Raw genomic sequence first — 19621 nt, 5'->3', positions numbered from 1 at the left:
GATCAATTCTTTCCTGCATGTGATGTGCTACGTTCATGGGCCATAAGTGTTTGGCCCATGCTGATTCGATAGTGGCTCTTGCGCACACCATGGTTGAATGCACATCATTGCCATGGTGTCACTACTGGTCATTGGATGATCTCCCTCAGTGGTGGGCCCCACACCTCCTGAAGAAGAAACGTGCAGAACCCTAGCCGATTTGGGCCCACCGAAATCTAGTTTTATGAAAGTCAGTGGGAGCCACTTTGGTTTGACCTAAATTAAATTAGGGTGTAATTTTTCGTGCCCTCCAGCAAATATGAGTGCATGTGATAGGGAGATTCATGTTATGAATTTTCTAAAGGCCTTTCATCATTAGCATGAGGATGAGTCCTTCAGTAATGAAGAAACACACCAGAAAATGGGTTATTCATTTGCTGTTGGGCTTGTTTGAGTGTTACATAAGATGTTAGGGGCGTCATAGACCGATGTGGGAGGGGCTTCACCAGAAAATGAGAACTCTCTCATGGTACCTTAGTGTTCACGAATATGATGGGTAAGCACTCACTGAACAGAAATGTTTACCCTAAAATGACTATGAACCTTGTCTGACAGAGGCCAAAGGGAAAGCTCATATGATGAGTGGATATGATCCTTCACAGAAAGGTGGTGGGGTTTTGCAGCTGAAATAGTTGGTTCCATGCACCCTATGTAGTTTCCCACATTTCCAGAGACAAGTCGTCTCTGTCACTGAGATGGGAGGGAAATCTCAGAGATGAAGAAATGGGAATGGAACATAGATTAAAATCCACATCTATGTAATGAACATGAATCAAATTAGGTTGTGAACTAATGTTTGTTGTTTTATCAGAAAATGGCAAACAAACAATTTGCAAAGCTTTTTGATGACAACAAGGTTAAGGGCCCGAACTATGCCGACTGGTACCGTAACCTCATGCTGGTCCTAACTTCCAAGAAGTTGCATAAGGTAGTCAAAAATCCTACCTCGGAGCGTCCGGATAACATGGCTTCTGAGGCTAGAAGGAGGAAATTCCAAGATTGGGAGGATAAAAACTCCCTAGCCCGCTGCTATGTCATTGCCTCCTTGGACCATCCAATACAGAGGCAGTTCGATCAGATCGAACTAGCCAATGACATATTGGATAGTTTAAAGACGATGTACGAAGAGCAGAATCGTTCTACTCGGCAAAAGGTCTTAAAACAGTTCATGACCGTGCAAATGTCTAAGGGGCAACAGGTTCACAATCATTGCCTTCGGATGATGGGTTATATCAACGAGCTTGAAGCCCTTGGATCCGTACTAAATCTTGACACGCAAGTGGATGCCATCTTTAATTCTTTGCCTCATTCCTTTAATCCGTTCATAATGAACTACAATATGAACAAGCTGAATGTCAGCGTCCAGGAACTCAGCAATATGTTGCAGAGGGCTGAGGATTTGATTAAAAAGTATGAGTCTGGGGCTATGCTTGCTGAAACTAACAAATCAGGCAAGAAAAAGAGGAAGGCAAAGAAGCCCCAGAAGAAAGCTGCCAAACCCAAGAAGCAGAAGAAAGACAGGGCATCAGATGCGTGTCACTTCTACAAACAGACCGACCATTAGAAGATGAATTATCCTTAAATACCTGGAATCCAAGAAATGTAATTTCAAATCTTGTGTCATAGAAACCAATTTATTGGTGACTTCTGCGTTCTGTTGTATTGACTTTGGGGTTTCAACTCATGCGTGTAATTCACTACAGGGGTTCAAGGTAAGCAGAAGGTTGAATGAAGGTGAAGTGATGCTCTACTTGGGGATTTCTGCAAGTGTTGCAGCTACGACAATAGGAATCGTAGGGTTATTTTTTAGAGAATGATCCATTGTAGTTAAAGATTGTCTTTTTGTGCAAAATTTGAGAAGAAATTTGATTTTTGTCTCTAAACTGTGTGCGAATGGATATTTTGTCTTTTTCAATAATACAATTACTATTAAAAGAAACAATAAATTCATCGCATACGGGGAACTGGAGAATGGTCTCTATGTTCTACATCATTCTCTAAAAACTAACATAGCCAAAACTAAATCGGCTGATATCCCCAAGAAAAGAGTACGTGATACAACACTATTCCTTGCAGCCAAGGGATAAGAAAAGGGCTGATCTAATCTGCAAATAAGATAAGGGTTTACCCTTATCACTTAAAGGGAATTCTGATCCAAATATGATTTGGATCAACAACTCCTAATGGGATTAGGAATTGATCTCTTTAAGCTTATAAGATGAGGAGGCGGCGACAGCTTTTAAAAGAAATTCATATTCACATTCTCTTTAGAGCTGAAATCATAGAAGAAAGACTTCAACACCTCTGTGAAAATTCTTTCTTGCCGCTTCCTGCTGCCGCCATATCTACCAGTTCGATTTCCTATTCTCAGTGGGAGTGATCAAAATTGGATCTTGATATCAGTTCTTTGTGAAATGGTTGATTGGAAGTCGTGCTCACTTGTCGTCCAACCGATTCTTGCGAAAGATTTGGTTCTTTTGAAGAACGTTGTTGATTCTGCTCTATCATACACTGCGCCATCTTCAGTGGGAACAGTCTTTGGTTCCTTCCTTGGCCGTGAACACCTCCATTGGGAGATATTGTTTCTCCGTATCAGGTATATCCTTCTCCTACTATTTTTGTTCAGATCTGGTTCGGTTCTTGGTTCAAGATTGATCATTGAAAAATATGATTTTTCTAAATTAGGGAATACAATTCCTAATAGGATGGAGAAAAATTTTTGAAATTCGCCCATTCTATTCCGCAAGATTCGGGCATCCATATGATGGATCTCTCATCTCTTTAGTGCCCTATTGTTGCAAGTATGCAGTCTGAATTTTTATGTAATACAAACAAGTTGGCAACATGATTACATGAGTGTAAGAATGAGCCATCAACAAATAATTTGTACATCAGATCTTGTTAGAGGTTCCTGTTATTTGGAAATAAAGATGATGAAGGGTGATTTGAGCTGACCCCCTAAGAAGGTGACACGTGTATGTGACTTAGCATATATAACAGCTCGGCACAGGCGGATTGACACGTGAACATGACTCGACACAGGTAACAACTCACCAAGTATCAGTTCGCCACAAAGCGAGCTTGAGTGCGCCGGTGTCCTGAGCTGCACTCCGAGCTAAGCTCATCTCAGTCTGTGAATTAAGAACAAGTTCACCCCAGGCCCAAGCAAGTGGGTCACCCTGAAGACAACTCGTCTCAAGTAGAATAAACTCTATTTGAGAATTTTATCTATTGTATTATGAGAATTTCATCTATTGTTAGATTGATTTCAAAGAAATTGGTCTTGATTTGAGTTGGAAATTGGATGCGACTTGAGAATTTCATCTATTGTATTATGTGTGAATAAACTCTTGAGAAGTGGTATATTCCAACTCCCATTGGGGAGGATAATGTCCTTTACTATTAGTGTTGTATGTACATATCCACCTTGAATGATAGGAATCCAAGGATCACCATAGATGAAAATTTGGCTCCCATCCTTAATTTGCCATATGACGTGCCACAAATATCATTTGTTTCCACCATAGGGAATGTTCAGAGGTGGGTGTTGATCAAATATGGGGTCCCTTCTTCAAATATTTTGCTTTTATTGTTTGAACCCATAATCTATTATGCTCATTGTAGAATCTCCATATTTGTTTTGCAAATATCACTTTTTTCATGAGAGACATCCGTCTGAAATCCAATCCCTTTCCCTTTTGGGTTTGCATTATCTTGTCCCACCCAATAGTGTGAAATGCCTTTTTACTTGCATTACCCTTCCACCAAAAATTCTTTTGAAGTCTTTCCATTTATATAAGGATTTTTTTTTTGGTAGCAAACTTAAGTTTTAGATTGGACAAGACTGATTTTGATTGCAACATTTTTTTTCCTGTTTTAAATCTGCTTGAATTCCAATATTCTCACATTAAATCAGCAAAATGCAACAAATAAATAGAGTGCAAATGTTGAAATATAGAGTATGTATAAATTATATATTAAAGAAATGAAGGGAAGGATGGTAATGCTTTTCCTTTTCCAATTTATAAATTATCTACCTTAGAAATCATATTTGAAGAGAATGCAAATGCTGAAATGCAGAGTATGTGACTTTTTTTATGGAAATTTTTTTATTAAATTATAGTTTAAGCATATATATTGTGATGATTAATGATTCACATCCCTACAACCATCATCACGTTGTCCAATAGATGTTTGAGCATCATAATTAACACATTTTATAATGTACTATGAAATATGTATAGAGGAAAATGATGAGATAAAAGATTAATATGGATTGAATAATTCACAATGATAAAATTAGATACATGCTTCGTAATATTTACAAGATCGCATAACCTCTTTATTTAAATTTATATGTTCATGTCTTTATTCTGATTTATGACAATGTTTTTATATTATTTATTATGTAGAAATGGAAACAACTCCACACAAGGTCTTATTATGTTATTGCACTTTTGAGGATATTATAATTGAGGTTCGTGTTGATAGTCAAATAGATTTTAATGAATTTGTTGATGAAGTGTGTGGTGGTTTGAAGGTTCATGCTAATAGCGTGGGCTTACATTATACAATACATCTCAACAAAACATGCTTTTTGCCACTAAATGGGCCACGTGACCTTTTAAATCTGTTGGGGTTTAATAATGAAAGTGCAAAGGTGCATGTGTTTTGGAAGGGCATAGAGCAAATTAATGTTGAAACTCAACCAAGTCATCATGCACATATTGTACATGATTTGACAACATCTTCTAGACACCAACAACTAAGCTTAACATCAGCAATCATGCCAATTTGTTACATGTTTGGGAGCATGAGATAATTAGAGTGGGGCAAACATTTGATAGTGGAGAGGATTTTTGAAATACATTAAATAAATTTTTCATTGCCGGAAGATTTGCATATAAGTTTTTAAATAATGAAAGAGAATACATACAATGTAGATGTGATGTCAACACTTGTCAATGAGAAATTCGAGCAAGTGTAGTAAGTGGCAGACCAACATTTAGGATGTATAAATATAATCTCGTACATACACATTCAGCTGGTGATGAATCAAGTTGTCAGCTTCGTATATTAAATAAATTCATAAGTGTTGCTTTGTTGGAAAAGCTTCGTGATTCTCCTAAGTATCTTCCATCATATATAATAAAGGATTTTAATCGTGATCATGCTATTTCACTGACTTATAAACAAGCATGGCGGGGGAAAGAAAGAGCTAAAGAAATGTTTAATGGGCCTGCAAATGATTTGTATAAGCTTATTCCTTGGTTGTGCAAAAAGTTGGTCGAGACTAATCTAAAAACAATTGCTACTTTTGTCGTTGATGATTCAGGTAGATTTAATCAATTATTTGTTGCTTTCCACTCATCCTTACATGGATTTCGAGTTGGTTGTCGTCTAATGCTATTCATTGACGCGATTCATTTAAAGGGTAGCTATCAAGGTCAATTATTAGCTGCCAATGCATATGATGCAAATAATCAAATGTTTTCAATTACGTTTGCAGTTGTTTCTTCCGAGTTAATTCCAGATTGGATTTAGTTTTTAGAGAATTTGAAAATTGCATTGAATGATGATTGGAAGCTAGTAATTGTTTCTGATCATAATACTAGCATTCGCCATGCAGTAGAAACTGTGTTTGACTCTGAATATCATGCTTTTTGTTCAAAACATTTGATGGAGAACCTTAAGGGATACATGTGTCGTCTACGCTTATTAAATGTTGAAAAAGAGGTAATCATGGATTACGTGAATCAATTAATTTATACAAGGGATACCATGAAATTTGATCTCTAAGGGATGATAAGTTTACATCTAATCTTGCATAGTCATTTAATGCATGGGTATTAGAAGCACAAGAACAACCTATCATGTCCTTAGTCAAAATAATTCACTTGAAAATGACAAGTTGATATTTAGGAGGGAATATGAAACTAAGGGATATAAACAGCTAGCGGGCCCTAATATAGAGGATTTTCTTAAGTTTAACATATTAGAGTCCATAAATTTAGGGTACACACAATGTGTGGCTGATGAATTTGAAATTTGCTATAAGGGAAAACAAGAAATAGTGTACCTGACTTCTAGAATTTGTTCATGTAAGGCATGGAAAATGGTTGGATTACCATGTGTGCATGCATGTTGTGCCATTGGTCTATTGGGCTTAAACATTTATGATTTTGTTGAAGATTGCTATTTGAAAGAAACTCAACATGCAATTTATTCCGAACACATACATGCGATGCCTAATTCAGATGTGCCTGATTTCAGTAATGAATCAGTTTCTTTTATGAGTAGTGGTGTTAATCATAATGTTGTGAACTTGTTGCAACTAAAGCAAAAACGTCAACCCGAACGACTTATGACTAAAAGAATTGAATTACAACAAATTGAAAGAAGGGAAGTCCATTGTAGTCAGTGTGGAGAAAGTGGTCACTACCAACACACCTGCCGAGCTGCAATCGATTAGTTGGATGCATTCCCAAGTATTATAAGCACATGTACAGGTTTTTGTCTTGTCTTTTGGTACTATACATGTCTTACATTTTGAATTTTTTTGTGTAGTAATTGCATTTTTTGTAAGTAGTGTAATATTTTGCAAGTTGTGCCAAAAATAGAACTTGGAATTAACAGTGAAAACACCAGTTTTATCTTCCACTAGTAGTTGTGGCTTGACCTACTTCAAGATTTGGTGATGTGGCAAAACATTGATAAAGAGCAAAACAGATCTGATTAATAGTTTTCTTAGGAGCCATTTGATAACATCTGAAGATAATGTTGGATTGAAAAGTGCAAGATGTCAGTCTGGAAGTTCATTAATTTTGGAGAGTCAAGCTGCTTTTAGAACCTTCTTGTACCTCTAATTTTAATATTTCTTTAGAAACATGCCTATTGTGCCACCAAGTGAGAAACTTGCACCAACTTTTGGGTTGATCTCTTAAAAGTTAATTTTAGTTGAGTAATAGCATATTCAATCCCATCGTCAATTTAATAACATGGGTATTTAGAAAGCATAAAACTATTACTAAGAATCTGCAAGCAGCGTAATCTATAGTATAAATTAAACCTAGAATCACCTGTCACTAAGCTTGCATCTTCTTGGATGTCATCTACAGTGGGTTCATGCTAGTAAATGGAGGTTTACTTGATTTGATTTTTAAGGTCTCATTTTGTTAGACTTTGAGTGTTCATTGTTAAAAAAGTGGTCTTAAACTAAAAGTAAAATGTGCTCGACTATAGGGAAGCAAATTTCTAGAATATAACCTAAGGTATTACAGTTTCAAAATAGACTAGAAGAACAAATAGTTAGGTTGATAATGACATATGACGAGTAATTATATGGTCTAGAAAATGAATAAATAATGCATTTGAGCATTAAAAATCAGTCTTGTCACTTCAAAATCTAGCATTATTTATCCATCCAACTATAGGTAATGTTTACAACATCGGTTCAAAACCTAAACAGACCCCTAGTAAGGTAATAGAAAGTTCAGCTTCTATTAAATGATAATGGTACTTGGAGAAAGGACTTGATTCACTTACTATTTGTTCCACAAGTAGTAACCAAAAGTGTACTTAAGACTACAAAATCCTCTTTTAGGTCGATACCAAATTTTGTGAAAGCCAATGAAAAACTGTAAATTTACAGTTAAGTTGGTCTATATTTTTTATAATCAGAATCAACTCTTCACCTAATATGCTCTTTGCTCTCCTAAATTGGTACCTAATCTAGAAAGCATCAGTGCCATTTAATCTCCACATGTTTTTCTTGAAGGTTGCCTGGGGAGGAATTCAAACCAAGGATTGACTCGGTTTCCTTAATGAAGATGATTTGTCTGAATCCTTTACCACACCCACAGGAAACTTTTGACCACATTTTTTTCACATGTTCATTTTCAAGAGCAATTTGGATGTCATTGCACATAGGCATCAACCTGGATGACACAACAAACCTAGAATTACACAAAATCTTCTCAAATTGGTGGTCAACCAAATTGAATCATCCACCAAAATCTGATAAGCAGCAATTATATGCTTGCAAAAATTCCTCATTGTGCTTAGACTCATATGGGATCAGATAAATAGGACCATGCATAACAAATATTGTCTATAGCCAATACAAATTTTGGAGTTAATAAAGTCGTATCTCTTCTCTAAAATAGCAGGCACCATTGACCAATTAAAGCAACATTGCAACACACAAATTAATACCTCACATACTTTCTCCATATATGATGTTGGTTCTTATGATCCACACTTAGAAGTAGAAGCAACATCTTATGTTAGTATGAATTCTAATAACTTTGTAACTACTGCAGTAGCTAAAGTTCACATAAACTCTAGACCAACAAAAACTAAATGGAGAGGTACCCTTGAAGTATTGATGCAGACTAAAAATCAAAGACTCAACATCATTTTGCCCTATTCTGATGTCTTAGTCGTAGTCAAATCAAGCCATCATCCTCAAGTAGGACTCTTTTGGCAATATTAACATATTCTAGAGTATATACTTAGTTAAGTATTTTTGTTGGATGCAAATATTATGTGTGTCAATAGAGAAAACAACCAACTATCGCATGCTCTAGCTTATGCAACTTGTCAAAGGGTTGAAAGATCCCTATATACTGAATATGAGTCTTCATGTACATCACCTTCATAAGTTAATAGAATAATCTTTTTTGCCTTAAAAAATCAAGAGATTTAAAAAGTATATCTTATAAATTATACAATATCTATATTCAAAGAGTTTTTTTGTTTAAAAACCTGTATTTTGATGATTTCAAAAACATGAATTGTTTTTGGAACAAAACCAACTTGTTCTTGCTTTTTCAAACAAAGACAATGTTCAAGAACTAGTGTTTGTTTTTTTGCCAATGTGTCAATTTCAAAAACAAGTGAAAGCAAAAAAACATTCACGTTGTAGAACACCAAAATTAGACCACAATTTTTATGTCAAATGCTAATTTTTTTGAAATTAAAGTTGTAGTTCAACTTTATAAACCTGTTTTCTATTTACCTTTCTTGCTTATTGCAATAGAGGTCAGTAAAGTGGAATTTAATCAAATGGTTGCACCCTAAGAGCCAGTTTTCGATCACCATAATGTCTTCTTTTGTTTCCACTATGGTGAACTCAACCGTTTCCTCCCCAACATCTAGCAAAACTTTCTTTTCATTGAATGAGATTAGGATAACAGTCCCAGGATGGGGCACTACCAGCAAAATTATTTAGTTATTCTTCTTCGTGGCCACCGGGGGGTGGGGGTAGCTAATGCCATGATCAACATCTGTTGCTAGATGGCTATTTGGCAAATTGTGGTCATATGAACCAACCTGGTAAATTTCAATAATATGGGGTCATTAGAAAATGACCATTAAGGAAAGGGTAAACACATAATAATAGACACTATTTCACCATTTGTTATCAGTTAATTCATACGAAACAGATGTTCCAATTGCAAATGATATGTTCTCTCAAATAAACTTAACCAACACCTCCAATTCCATCTTGGTAAATGTTTACAAAGGTGGTTGTTAAGGCATGTATGACCATTACGTGAATGAAGTTGGGCATTTTAGCCCATCAAGCCTTCACATCCACCTACATAACCTCCTTATTTGATAAATGTTCATTTAGGAGGGGGTGAACATTGTCTCATGTCTTAATTTTCCATTCAACACTTTACATCCATCTACATAAATATATATATCAAGTTGGGCATTTTAGCCTATCAAGCCAATATTGAATCATAGCCTGATGTGGAATTAACAATCACACCATTGTCAAAAACATTGCAAGTGAGTAATAATTTCATCGTCCAAAAATGTTTAACCAACACCGTAATAGTCCTTATGACAATTTTTTTTATATTTATAGTAATTACTATACATATGAATTTAGCAAAATAAATTCAACAAATCATCCCTAGTAGATATGATATGCCTTTCCAAAAAACACCGAACATGATCTTTGTTCGCCATTAAGAGAGATTAAAATAAATGTTACATCTGAAAATATGATATTGCTTTTGCATCCACCTCCATCGGGAAGAACCAAGTTTTGTAGGGTAGGTTGAAGCTCCTTTTCTAAATCACTTGATACATTTCATAGAGCACCACCACCTGTGACCAATAAAAATTGATTAGCATCAATATATGAGTAGTTGAAAGTAGTTCCCAATCTTTCTTTACAACTAATACAAAGAAATGAATTAGTACATAATTCAGCAAGGCACAAAATAAAGTACAAGCATGCATATGAATTGCATTGAATGATATCCATTAGCATATCAAATTAACTTTCATTACCTAATACTCGGTTGTTACAAACTTATACTCAACCATCACATATCCATATCTATAATATGCCTATGCAAATCCTACCTAAGATGCTTACAAACTCATACTCATACTTAACCATCATCTTCTACACCATGTTACCTTTATGTTAAAAAAATTCTTGAGATGATACTAAATAATTTGTAGATGGGTTGTATCTGAAACTAGTCCATAAGATGAAAGGTTAGTTGCTTGATATTGAAGAAAACTTGGAAGATCAACAACTTGGGCTAGTGTGAATAAAGACATGAATATAGGATATAAAGGTGAAAGATCCAGTTCTGGTCCCCATCAACCAATAAGTTCTTCTTGTTAAATTATCTTACCTACCAAAGGTAGGAGGTACAACTATTATTGGAAAAGTTTCTAATTATAATAAAACTAATATGAAATGCAAAAAATGCAAAATTGCACAAAAAGCCTTTGCCCGACCCAACTTTGATTGTAGAAAATGTGAAATATTCATTACCAGCACTATGGGAAATATTCTAGACCAAGTAAACCCCATTTAAATTCTGTTGTCATGCTTCAAGTCCTAATGTTTACAGATGGGTCTCACGTGCCAACAACTAAGGTCGGAGGGATTGGTTTTATGATAATGTATAAAGACTTGTCTTCTGTCTATACAAACGGAAGAAGAATTTGTTGCAACTCAATCTAAATGAAGAGTCATAATTGATGGTTTAATGAAAGCCAAGAGATTGAGAGTAAAACATATGATAGTTTTTTGCAACTCTACTAATATTACAGATGCAACTATCGAAGACATGGAGGTGGGTTGGTCTATGAAGAATTTTAATGATTCCACTCTAAACCTAATTAAATATTATGAGTATGTATATAATATATCTAAATTGTCAAACTCATATGCCCATTTATTAGCTTATAATGCTTATAATCTTAAGAATGAAGGTTCTTATGTAGGTAGTTCTAATGTCTCATATAGTATTCAGACTCATTTAATATAAAGTTCACTATCTAAGCTTGATAGCAATATTGAGACCTTACACATGCCTTGATAGCAATATTGTAGGTAGTTCTAATGTCTCAATAGCACCACATGCCTTGATAGCAATATTGATAAGATATAACCAAGATGAGCATTGGCTTAGTTTTTTGGCATAGCAAAAAATTCCATCTCCATTGCCATTGAGACCTTACACGAAGCAAGTTTTGCACCACCTCTATTTAAGAATTGATTGGTGTCGATAGAAAATAAAATGGAAAAAGTTCCAAACCATAATGTTGTAAGTCATACACCACAAGTAATACATCACAGATAGTTAATATAATTAATACATTATTCTGTTGTAACACACACAACTGTATAGATGGGGTGGATGACCTGAATGAGCTAGTGATGGTTTACTCTAGCTAGGATTGCAATATTTGTGCACCCGTCTTCCACCGTAAAATTTGTGTATCATTGAAGGAAAAATCCCATGGGGCACTTCGAAATAAACAATCCATGTACTTCATTACAAAAAACCCACATTTGGTCCTACACAACACGTATGGTGAAGTTACTTTGCAATACTTAAGATATGTATCGGTATAATAAAGATTGATGGTAAACAACATGATAATCATACCCATTGGCATGTTGGGATGGAGCATCCTTGCATACTTTAAATCCACATTTGCTTGTAAACCCCACTCCCAAGAGTTTATTCCTGTAATAGTTGGACTAAGACAAATATTAATTACAAAGTCAATGATGATTGTGTATTAATATAAAAACACTTGCACATGAAAATATTGTAGTGCATAGACGCATACCATTGTTCTGGCAAATTGCTTGTATATAGCAGACTGGATTGAACTATACCATTCAATGCAATCGCTATCCCCGTTTATTACCAAAAGATGTCAATGCCTATTACTTTGCAAGGGTATAAATACTTTGCTATACCGTTGCCTTAGAAGATTGCCAATATAGGGCTCTATTGCAGTGTCATCACCCATTTTAATCACTTCCTGGTATATGTATTTGAAAAGGGAAAAAATAGATTATTCAATATATGAGTACTTAATGAATGAAATAAAAAGGGTTAAAACCCATTACTTGCACAAATGTGCTAATATAGAAGAACCTCTCACATTCAGCATTGCCCAATTTCTGCCGCTCCCTTTCAATTAAAAGACATCCATACACATTTATGGCCTACAAAAAAAAATAAAGGCAACCCAATAGTTATATGCAAATTATAACAAATATATAATTATTATAGGTGGAAAAAATATGTTGCAAGACTGACATACATCACCCCACATCAGGCCACCATCAAATAGTGAGTACAAGTGTACTCCAGCCAAGTTGTTGGTTCTATTGGTCCAAATAATTTCACTGCATATGTGGAAACTGTATTAATAACTCGATAAATCAGGAGTGTTCTATTTACCAATGTTTAATGCATGTGTAATCAACCTAATAATTGGAGCTGATAGAAATTGTCTAATAGTTGATTGTTAGATCTTAGGTAACTGGCATTTGAAGTTGCAGGATCTCCATAATCTCTTTCCATTGATGACCTGAAATATAAATTGTTGCTAGGTTGTTAAACTTGTTTTGCCAACCCTTCATATTTAATAGATACGATATGGAAATATACCTCCTTATTTGATGGTGATGTTGTACTATTTGCATAAATCATGTGTATTTTCTCAATCTTTTTTGCTCATTCGTTAACAAATGGTGAACACAAAATAGGAGCTTTATTTCTTTCTCACCTGGAGCGAATCTTTCTACCATCTTCTTCAGATTGATCTTCTTCATCACCTTGTTTTTCTTCCCATACTTGTGATGGTAACAAGGATCGAAGATAAATGTTCTCGGTTATTTGTTCAACCTTTGACTTAAGACTTCTAATTTCCAAAACCAATTCTTGATTTGAGGAAGCTCATTTCTCCTCATCTTCTCCATCATCCAATATAGCCACTTCTTCACTGGAGGTAGGAACTAAAATTTGAAGAACCTTAAAAAAATGAAGCACAAAATTTTTTAGAACAATAATCTATGTTAGAAGATTGACAGTATAGATAAAATCCCATTATATTACCTCATTATCCGCAAGCATGGCAATAGCATCACTATGTTTTCCTTCGACGATAAGTGGTGGTAGACCATTTTGCAATTCTTGGAAATGCATCGATCATGGAAAGAATCCATATAGTGGAATGTTCAAACAATCAAATCTACATGTGACAAGATAAGAACTCACTCAACGTTAGCATACAAGATTTATTAAATGAAATTAATTTTTATACAAAATGTAAGCTTACAATGAGTACAGTAGCGCAACCACGTAGCCACCCAGATTTGGGTGGTGCCTCCTTCATCATTGACATAGAGAGTTCATTCAAATTATTTAGTAGTTCCCTATGAATAGCACCAGCCCAATCATAATCTCTTAATTCTTCAAGCTTATCAGCGTACTCAAACCATTTATAGTCAATGTTATAGCAGGTATTTGTAAAAAGGAATTGACCCAATATATAGACAATAAGCAACTTTGAGACATATTTCCTTTCTACCTTCTTGTTTCCTAACAACTCCCTAATTTTTTCTTCTAAATCACCCCATTGTATCACATTTTTTTCGTAGAATTTTGTTTGTAGATGTAATGTATGTGGGGCCATGTACAAATCTATAAATTTGCCTCTCGTAGGCAAACCCAAAATCAAAGCTACAATAGATATCGTGAATGTGACAAGCTTTCTCCCTAACCTAAACGAATCTGACTACATGTCCCAACAATTCACAAGTGCAAATAGAAGTGACTTCTCAGACATTACATTTGGGAAGTCAAGAAAATGTGCAAATTGTGTTTGTCCCATGAAATCTTCAACACTCTTATGGCTAGACAAATTAAGTGATAAAATAAACTTCACCAAATGGGTGATACTATTTCTAGTGTATACTTGCATCTTGCATTGTAAATATCTGTAGAAAATAATCAAGGTCAGTTGAAACAAAAATATATACATAAGGAAATAATGAAGAATTCATAGTGCCAAGTATATCAACTTGAGATAAAACCAATTGTATAAAGTTTCCCCTTTTGTGTGATTAAAACTCAAACAAATTGGCACACAATTCAACAAGAGAAAAAAAAGGAATAACAATTACTCCAAACAACCTCATGTCAATTTCAGTGATACACACCTTCTTAAGCACATCAGTGATGGAGAAAAGCAATTTAATTCATTAAAAACATGTTTAGATATGATGAAACATGATAAGTAAAACACTATTACATTATTGGTAAGATAGACAATAGGAAGGGATTAAAACGGATGTTGGTCGCCCAAAGGAAAGAATTGAATTAAGTGACATAACTCAAATATTGATGCTGTGACATTAATTCCAATTGCGGATGGTTATATCCATATCAATAAACTTAATCAATGCCTTACACTCATATTTGTAAATATTTATCAATTTGGCATTTAAGGAAATTATGATAACATGATGGAAGTGTAATTGACACCAATATGTGTAGTCCACATTTAATTCATTACCTAACAATATTAAATCAAACTACAAAAGGTAGGGAGAGGAGATGTACATCTCAATAAATGATTTGTCAACATGACAAATCATATAAAGATTAGATCAAACTACAAAAGGAATCAAAATATTTCAATGAATTAAATTGCTTTGAAATAAGATAGGGGAAGGTAGGGGGGAGGAGATGAAACCAACACTTCTAGTGAGCTTGTTGTTTTTAAAGTTGAGAGTGAATACCCATGAGGGATTACATGTCTCATGTAAGTGATGAAGGCAATACACTTGAGAGAGATTGTGAGAATAAAGAAAAAGGGGAAGCAAATGATGAAAAAAGGCAAATGAATCTATAAGTATTAATATGGGAACTATGGGATTATTGTTGGGCTCCTGAGTTTATTTCCTCTTTGGGTAATGCTTTATCACCTTCCAAAGGTATTCTTTTTCAAATGAATTTTCTCTTAATATTCAAAAAAAAAGTATCTTAATGGCCCATTAACAGAGACGGGGCCAAATGTGCTAACCTGGTAAGTATCATCTAACTTAATAAAACTTTATCAAGATGGAATTAAAATGACAATAAAAGAATATCATTGTTTGTTTTTTGGACTGTGATAGATGTTGTTTGGAGAAAATATTGAAAAAATTTTGTCATTTGGTTCTATGTGTATTAGTATGGTATATGTGAGACCAAAGTTGGGCTTTTGGAATTATTTCCTCTTTGGGTGATGGTTTATCACCATCATAATGTATTTTTTTCCTAATGAATTTTATCTCATTTTTCAACAAAAAACATCTTAATGGCCCCTTGGCAGATATGGTGCCAAATGTGCCAACCTGGTAACCATCAACTAACTTGGTAAAAATTTACCAAGATGGACTTTAAATGACAATTTTTAATATAAAGACCTCCAAAAGTCATTGCATACAAGCAATGTCATTTCACAATAAAGGAATATCTTGTTTTGTTTTGTAGAATTGCGATAGAAGTTGTCTGGAGAAAAGATGATAAGATTTTTTCATTCGGTTCTAGGGATATTAATATGAGACCAGTGGAATCATTAGCAGAGAAAGTATCTTAATGGCCCATTGGCAGAGACGGAGCCAAATTGCCAACCTGATAAGTATCATCTAACTTGGTAAAAATTTACCAAGATGGAGTTAAAATGACAATTTTTAATATAAAAACATCCGAAAGGCATTGCAAACAAGCAATATCATTTGACAATATAGTAATACCTTGATTTGTATTATTGGACTGTGATAGAGGTTGTTTGGAGAAAAGTATTAGATTTTGCCATTCGGTTCTAGGGGTATTAGTATGCGACCAGTGGGATGATTGTGGGGCTCTTGGGTTTATTTCTTCTTTGGGTGATGCTTTATCACCTTCCTAAGGTATTCTTTTTCCATATGAATTTTATCTTATTTTTCAAGAAAAAAGATCTTAATGGCCCATTGGCAGAGACGGGGCCAAATGTGCCAACCTGGAAAGCATCATCTAAATTGGTAAAATTTTACCAGGATGGAATTAAAATGACAATTTTAAATATAAAGGCATGCAAAAGCCAAAGAAAAAAAAACAATATCATTTGATAATAAAGGAATATCTTTGTTTGTTTTTTGGACTGCGATAGAGATTGTTTGGAGAAAATATTGAAAAAAAATTATCATTTGGTTCTATATGTATTAGTATGGTATCTGTGAGACCAAAGTTGGGCTTTTGGAATTATTTCCTCTTTGGGTGATGGTTTATCATCATCATAATGTATTTTTTTCCTAATGAATTTTATCTCATTTTTCAACAAAAAACTTCTTAATGGCCCCTTAGCAGATATGGTGTCAAATGTGCCAATCAGGTAACCATCAACTAACTTGGTAAAAAATTACTAAGATGGACTTAAAATGACAATTTTTAATATAAAGACCTCCAAAAGCCATTTCATACAAGCAATATCATTTCACAATAAAGGGATATCTTGTTTTGTTTTATAGGACTACGATAGAAGTTATTTGGAGAAAAGATGATAAGATTTTTACATTCGGTTCTAAGGGTATTAATATGAGACTAGTGGGATCATTGTTGGGCTCCTGAGTTTATTTCCTCTTTGGGTGATGCTTTATTACCTTCTGAAGGTATTCTTTTTCAAATGAATTTTATCTTAATTTAAAAAAAAAAAGTATCTTATTGGCCCATTGGCAGAGACGGGGCCAAATGTGCCAACTTGGTAAGCATCATCTAACTTGGTAAAACTTTACCATGATGGAATTAAAATGATAATTTTAAATATAAAGGCATGCAAAAGCCATAGAAAAAAAGCAATATCAATTGACAATAAAGGAATATCTTGGTTTGTTTTTTGGACTGTGATAGAGGTTGTTTGGAGAAAAAGATTATAAGGTTTTGCTATTTGGTTCTATGGGTATTAGTATGTGATTTGTGAGATCAAAGTTGGGCTTTTGGAATTATTTTCTCTTTGGCTTTTTCCTAATGAATTTTATCTTAATCTTCAACAAAAACTATCTTAATGGCCCATTGGTAGATATGGGGCCAAATGTGTCAACCTGGTAACCATCAACTAACTTGGTAGAAATTTAACAAAATGGACTTAAAAAGACAAATTTTTAATATAATGACATCCAAAAGTCATTTTATACAAGTAATACTAGTTCACAAGGATAGAACATCTTGGTTTTTTTATTGGATTGTGATAGAGATTTTCTGGAGAAAAGATGATAAGAGTTTGCCATTCGGTTCTAGGGGTATTATTATGAGACCAGTGGAATCATTAATGGGCTCTTGGGTTTATTTTCGCTTGAGTAATGTCTTATCACCTTCCTAATGAATTTTATCTTATTTCTCAAAAAAAAAATCTTAATGTCCCATTGGTAGTTATGGGGCCAAATGTGCCAATTTGGTAACCATTAAGTAGGTTGGTAAAAATTTACCAGGATGGAATGAAAATGACAATTTTAAATATAAAGGCATACAAAAGCCATAGGAAATAAGCAATATCATATGACAATAAAGGAACATCTTGGTTTGTTTTTTGGACTGTGATAGAAGTTGTTTGGAGAAAATATTATAAGATTTTTCCATTCGGATCTACGGGAATTAGTATGGGATCTGTGAGATCAAAGTTGGGCTTTTGGAATTCTTTATGGATTATCACCATCCTAATGTATTTTTTTTCCTAATGAATTTTATTTTATTCTTCAACAAAAAAATAATCTTAATGGCCCATTGGCAGAGACGGGGCCAAATGTGCCAACCTGGTAAGCATCATCTAACTTGGTAAAACTTTACCAGGATAGAACTAAAATTGCAATTTGAAATATAAAGACATGCAAAAGCCATAGAAAATAAGCAATATCATGTGACAATAAAGGAATATTTTGGTTTGTTTTTTAGACTGTGATAGAATTTGTTTAGAGAAAATATGATAAGATTTTGCCATTCAGTTCTATGGGTATTAGTATGGAATTTGTGAGATCAATGTTGGGCTTTTATAATTATTTCCTCTTTGGTGATAGTTTATCACCATCTTAATGTATTTTTTTCCTTATGAATTTTATCTTATTTTTCAGCAAAAAAAAATCTTAATGGCCCCTTGGCAAATATGGTGCCAAATGTGCCAACCTTTTAACCATCAACTAACTTGGTAAAAATTTATTAAGATGGAGTTAAAATGATAATTTTTAATATAAAGACATCCGAAAGTCATTGCAAATAAGCAATATCATTTGGCAATAAAGGAATACCTTGGTTTGTTTTATTTGACAGTGATAGAGGTCGTTTGGAGAAAAGATTATCAGATTTTGTCATTCGGTTCTAGGGGTATTAATATGGGACCAATGGGGTCAAAGTTGGGCTCTTGGGTTTATTTCCCATTTGGGTGATGCCTTATCACTTTCCTAATGAATTTTATCTTATTCTTAAAAAAATCTTAATGGCCTCTTGGCAAATATAGGGCAAAATGTGCCAAATTGGTAAGCATAATCTAACTTGGTAAAAAATTACCAATATGCAATTAAAATGACAATTTTTAACATAAGGAGTTGCAAAAGCCATTGCAAACAAGCAATATCAGTTGACAATAAAGGAATATCTCAATTTGTTTTATTGGACTGTGATAAAGGTTATTTGGAAAAAAGTAATAACATTTTGCCATTCAATTCTACTGGTATTAGTATGTGATCTGTGAGATCAAAGTTGGGCTCTTGTGTTTATTTCCACTTTGGGTGATGCTTTATCACCTTCCTAATGTATTCTTTTTCCAAATAAATTTTATCTTATTTTTCAAAAAAAAAAAATCTTAATGGCCCATTGGCAGATATAGGCCAAATGTGCCAACCTGGTAACCATCATCTAGGATATTATTTCATTTACTTTGTGGAAAATCTAGCTCCAAGAAATGATTGAACTTAAAAGTTGCTGCTTAGTCCAAGCCATTGAATTGATTGTATGAGGGGGCCATTGGCGGTGCAATGGTAATGTCTTGGAATGCCAAGCAAGAGAATGTTGGCTTTAGTCTTGCCCAAAACTGCCAAAGATTAGGACTTAATTCTGGAATACCAAGCCTTGGGATCATTGTAAGGTAAAGTCCCTTTATTGGATGGTTGGATAAGAACTTCTGTCTGGAATACGAAAACTAGGATTCAATTCAGTGTAATATACACTGTGGTACTCTTCCTTATTTAGTTCTCTGTATCCCATGGGGATGGTAAAGTTTGGGTTGA

This window comes from Nelumbo nucifera, chromosome 1 (genome assembly GCF_055504915.1).
Source record: "Nelumbo nucifera cultivar China Antique chromosome 1, China Antique-T2T, whole genome shotgun sequence".
NCBI classification, from domain to species: domain Eukaryota; kingdom Viridiplantae; phylum Streptophyta; class Magnoliopsida; order Proteales; family Nelumbonaceae; genus Nelumbo; species Nelumbo nucifera.
This window is presented reverse-complemented; position numbering follows the sequence as displayed.